Source organism: Lepisma saccharinum, chromosome 11 (assembly GCF_977018435.1).
Source record: "Lepisma saccharinum chromosome 11, izLepSacc3.1, whole genome shotgun sequence".
NCBI classification, from domain to species: domain Eukaryota; kingdom Metazoa; phylum Arthropoda; class Insecta; order Zygentoma; family Lepismatidae; genus Lepisma; species Lepisma saccharinum.
This window is the reverse complement of record NC_139239.1, coordinates 34328071-34334282: the sequence shown is the minus strand read 5'-3', so window position 1 is coordinate 34334282 and position 6212 is coordinate 34328071.

Sequence of the window (6212 nt, the reverse complement as noted above, 5' to 3'; positions counted from 1 at the left end):
GAAATACGTAAGTGAAATCCTTAGTGGATAATTTACCAAACTTTGAAAACAATACTAGTTGCTGTATCAAATGCATTCATATGCACATAAAAAGAAAATAAAGATTTCTGCACATTTTTTGGTATGTTAAAGGAAGCAGAATTTAAGCTTCCTTTATGCACACTAAAGCTGATTGAAGTTAGTTGAATTGAAATGGGATCTAATTCAGGACATTTTTATATAAAGATATAACATTAAAACGCTACCGGAGAGATTCAGATGTAACACGATAAAACATTTGTATGATATTTTACTTACTTGCTTCGCAAATATATTTTCAAAAAACGTGCAGCCCAACAATTCAACCTTGATTAGTTTCTTCATGCAGCGCGATGTACATTGAACGGGAACGAAAGGACATACAAATGTTTAAATAAGTAATATCTTAATTAAGGGTTGAGGAAGAAATACACACATAAGTAAGTTTTTTTCCTGAAAATGTCTAACATACTGCTTACCATCCTTCGTAACTCCTGCCTGAGACAAGTCCTCCAATTCAGGAACAGGCCTCTCATTTCGGATTATTTCCACTTTCTTTTCATAACTATATGACGAAAAACCCCTCTCCAGAACGTCATCAGCAACTCCCGATTTCATATCATTTCTATTTCACCTCTTCACCGCACTGACAAAACAATAACAATAAGAACGAAACACTACAAATTTCACACGCAAGACGGTAGAAACAAAAAACGTCAGTCTCTCGCGGTAACAAGTGTCTCCTTCCTCGAAATAGCCACTCACATTTGTAGATGAATGAATCAGGGTTGTCAGTCGACGAGATATTTTGTAGAATGAAGAAATTAAGGAGACTCGTAGAAAATGCATCAGAATAGAATGGTATTAATCCCAACACACTTCAAAAGCTCAAATAAACGTTGGGCAGGGTTCGAAGTCCTGAGGGGGAGAGTTTTTGTTATAACAATGAGAGATGAAGGATAATATTGAAAACATACACTACCTCTTCCAGAGATCTTTAACAGATCTACACCAATAGCAAAATATGCACAATAGAAGTAAAACAAGAATGCAAGACAAATATAAATATGATGTTAATAGAAAAACTATTGCATAATAAAACGATTCCAACTATTTTTGTAATTTATTGACATCTTTAACCCGTTAGTAAATGAATTAGTTTGCTACTTTATAAGTATCTCATGTATATAAAAGTAACAGATTGATTTCTTTCTATGTATTTATTAATAATGCATTTTTAAATATTTAGAAATTCATTATTTTTTTATATTGAATGACATTATAAATATGTATATCATAATTATATTATGTGTATATGTAATATATGCGCGCGTGTGTGTGTGTAGATTGAGATATCCCCCCCCCCACCACCAATATGATTTTGCACCCTTATGTTGGGCACAATGTAACGTCTATTTACATAACTTTGCAACGTAAGGGAGCGGGAGTACATTCGAATCCCATAGTAAGCAATGTGTTTATGTTTTTTCTTTCGTTCATTTATATCGTCGGGTCAACAGTCAACACCCATCCTTATCATAAGCTGAAATGCAAAGTGACACGAATACAATTTTGATCTCTAGAATGAGAAAGACAGGTACTGAGAATGGGGTGAAACATGCAAATTGTCCATATAATTTCCCTCTGACACATTGACATGACGACGCCGAAAAGGGTTTCAGGTAAAACGCAATGCTCAGTCGATCACTCCATTTCCCTCACCTCCCGATAAACATTTTCTTGCCTTCCGCTCCGATTTCTATGTCAGTAATAAATTTTTATAACGCATTTTTATTGCAACCAAAGCACAGGGATTAATTTATCTAAGCGTGTCTGTCCAATGTTAGTAAACTAAACATTAGAGAAAAAATATATGTTGACTACTACCAACACTGCAGACGCTGCCAAAATCTTAGGTACCCTGGCTTCTTAGAACCATGTGCTTTGAACAGGAAAATGCACCGTGGGATGAGCGCGGGAAGACCCAAACATATGGTGGGGGTTGATCGGAGCCAATGGGGATTGCCCTCCGAATTTCTAGGGTACCCAACAGAGGCAGCAGCTTTTGCTCGTGGAAATCGGCAGAAGCCACGGTGGATGGGGTGGGTGCGGGCAACACCGAAGGCACAATCGGGATCATTCGGGCAGACGTTCGGGACTGCCTGGAGGGCCAAGCTACTCCGGCAAGGCAGCAGCGTTCTCGGACGGAAGATAGAATTTCTGGCAGTGGAAGGGGTTTCGGAGAGACGATAGTTGAATTTTCATGCTCCGAGAAGGTGGGGAAAATTATTATTTTTTCTTACGGTGTTGTGGATACGCAGTGCGTACCTTGCGTATCCAGAATGCACGCCGCTGCGAAAAAGTATAGGCAGGTATCGGTAAATAAAATCCAACCCAACAGATACTTTCCGATACCGATAACACTGGTTAAAAGTTGTTCAAAGACAAAAATGGTAATCGGGGGTTGTTTTACGTAAGCGTTTTCGGTTCCCACTTTGGTTTTTCCCGAGTTCTTACTGCTTTTATTGGATTTTTTTTATTTTCTCGAAATTTCGGGAATGGCTGTATCCCCATTAGCTCCCCCTCCCCCCTGAGTACGCCAGTAGCCTATATGCATGCTCTTGTTTTACGATTTATAGATTTCTATATTTATTGTGTTCTTGTGAACATTTCTTATTAATTATTTGTAAAGCATTTCTTATAAACAACGCACACTCTAAAATAGATCCCATTACAATTGCGGTATTTCTGCTATCTAAATACTACGCAATTTAGATGGGATGAGAAAAATACAACTTATCATTCTCACGAATGGCTACGTGACAACATGTGGCTTCAGTTTCAACATAGTTTTGAGGCGCTGTTCATTCAAAGTCAATCTTTATTAAACAATTGTTTCAGTTACCTCCTTTTAAAAGGTAAATTTCCCAAACGTGAAATTCATTGCTATTTTAAAGTCAAATTGATTTATAAAATGCTGGGTAATATTCATTACAATCCAAATTACAATTTCCGATATCTGATCGAAGTACCTAACATTTATGTCTTGTGAGAATCAATGTGAACATTAGCACTGCTGCTTGAACAAAGATTTTCCTTGATTAGCATTTCTCTTTGTGTTCAAAAACAGTGAGATAAGCACTTACTGAGTCCTGTGGAATGCGCCAATTTACACATTTTTCGTTCTCTACCAATGTTCAACTTGTTCTAATAACATTATTCTTTGTATGTTTTATGGAACCATTTGTGCGGTAATGAAGTATCCAGAAACAAAACTTAAGTTCCATTATTGTCAGAATAAGCGTGGCAGGGATGATGCGAGACAATACGAAATTTAGAAAAACACTGTTTCATCTCATGAGTGAGAAACTCTGCTTTGTTCTCGGTTTCGTCCGGATCATGGGCACCGCGAAGGGGATCGAACCGATCGGTTACCCTCCCCACCCCCCACCCCCGAAAATTAACATTCTGTCCTTAGAACAAAGTTACCATTATTTTGATAGTCGACATCAAAGATAAAGTTCAGATATTTTATTTAATATTCCAGAAGAATAACCAAAGGAAAAAAGACAGCTTGAAAAATCATTTCAAGAAATAAATGGTTTCATTGAGTTATCAAAATCCCAAAATTACATCTCTCAGAAAGAGGTCACAAAATGTAAATTTTATGACTAAGATTTTTCCTTAACTTTCAAAGATTTCCTTGAGCAAGATATGAAGAAGTTCAACAAGCAATAAAATAGCTATTATTTCCGTATATTAACGGTACGAAATGTGAAAAAATAAAGAAAAATGGTTGTGCACAAGTAGAAGTCTCTCCCCACGGATCTAATAATAAAATTGATTATTAATTTATAGTAATTCATTGCTGTAAACTTTATACCAACACCCTTACAGTCCCTACGAAAATTTCTGGCAACGCCCATGATCAATACCTAAACGTAGTTTCGGTCTCGAAGTGTAATTAAAAATCTCATATTTAAACAAGTAAAAAATAGACGCTTTGCACTATACCAGCATGTATTTCCAATCTATAAATAATCAGATAGCCACTCCTTTGGTACTGAACAAGTTGCATAAAATGGAAATTTTGGTTCCAGCAGAATTTTCATAGGCCTCATATTCTAATATGCAGATGTAAGTCGTAATGCTTCAATGTGACTTATATTCTATTCATAATATGCAGACGTAATGCTTCAAGATCTAGTAGCTATTGTTTCGTCTAAATCAAATCCCTGCCTGTACGAGTATTTCTTTGTGTTTGCCCCCTCTTTAAATTCAACTACATCATCACCCATCCTCTAGCCAACCTCCGTGGCGGAGTGGTTAGCACAGTGCGCTACGACGCCAGGACTCCCGGGTTCGAATCCCGTCCTGAGCATGGGTGTTCTTTGTGAATGTCCATTCGCCCATTTCATCATATCATTACTCATCCTCATCTTCGCGATTCGCCAACAGTGTCAGAAAAGCATAATAAACCAAGTTAATTAATCACCCATCCTCGTCGTCACGATTAAGCTAAAATGGTAGAAATGCGACATAAAGTATCACGCGAATATAGGCTAAACATCAACAGGCGCCTTTGTAAATGTAAATACAGAGCGAACTGAAATCTACATAAAAAATATTTTACAAAAAGAATTTGGATTGATTGAGTTGATGTTAAGTCCACTTTATGCACAGTAAAGCTAATGGGGACTGGACCTACAGTTTAAAATGTGTATCAAGAAGCATTTGGACTATTTCAGGTGAATGTTCACACTACCGATTCAGGTACCATTGTAGTATTCCACGTGTACGGACGTATAAACCCAGATTTATTTTTCCACAGATATTTTTACACTATGTTTCGACCTTGCAACGTTCTCCGAACCAATACCGTATGGAATAGTGATTTCCTTCATGCTTTATCCATGTTACCTTATCTCGGGATATAACTTCCGGAAACAGGTTCCTGTCACCACGTCAGAGATGTTGGCCTTTCGTGTGCAAGATGAACTGCTGAATGTGCTTATCTGTGAGGTTTTCGAGGTCGTAGATGCATACGTAGCGCAAAATACATGCTGAGTACGAGCAGATGGGTATCTTGTATTCGTATTGTTATTTTACCTTTTACGTCATTTTCTGCCACGGCTAGCTGCGACGATGAGCATGAATAGTGATTGGATCATGGATGAAATTGACAAAGGGTCATTCACAAATTCCCAGTCCTGTACTCGACCCCCGTATCTTGGGTTTCGAGATGGTTAGTCTACGGCAGCTTTCAGACCGAAACGTCATGTGACAAGCGACTGGCTGCTAGCGACACGAGGGTTTCACACAGAAGTGTCAAGTGACACAAGCATTTCCAGAAAAAAAACAACTATTAACTGCGCAACCACAAGACCGAGGCGACACGATGCACAATATTGAGAAAACGGGCCACTCCGAGTGACACTCAAACGATAACCGTTACGTGCAGCTTGCTGTGTCACTTCGGTACGAAAAGTTTGCTTTATTTTACTTCGCCTTTTGTGCTACTTTTGGCTAATTTGCTGAGATGGGGATGAGTGATGATATGATGAAATTGATGAATGGACACTCACAAACATCCATGCCCAGGCCAGGATTCGAACCCCTGGCGTCGTAGCGCGATGTGCTAACCACTGCGCCACAGGGGCCGGCGGTACGAAAAGTGCATTTATTTATGAAGGTTCGTGCAAAGTGGCACGTCTTCTGTCTGAAAGCTTCCTACCAATCAAAGCGCTGAGCCAACAAGGTGGCATGTGCATAACGTGAGGGAGATTTCAGACCCAAGCGACGCACGACACATGTCGCTTGGGAACTAGCCAATAAACAGCACATTTCACACCGAAGCAGCAGGACGGATAAGCTGCACAAGCCCGCGTTCGATTGGTGAAGTGTTCAAGCGACACTTATCTGGAGACATAGTGTTTCACAAATAACTGTAGCAAATGCACACAAAGCGCAGTAGTAATGTCTACGTGGCATGTATGTAAATGGACAAGTGTAGTGAAAAGGATGATATAAAATTTTTGAAGTTTCATTCACTCTAGGGCTGAGTATATTATTTTCAAACTGGGTAATCGAAAATACTCCACCCTGTATAATAGTTAATTTAAAAAGTGAGATGGGAGGACCAATGCGTAGGATTCTTAAAAGGTAGATTTGAATTTTAGTTCGCAGCTATTGCT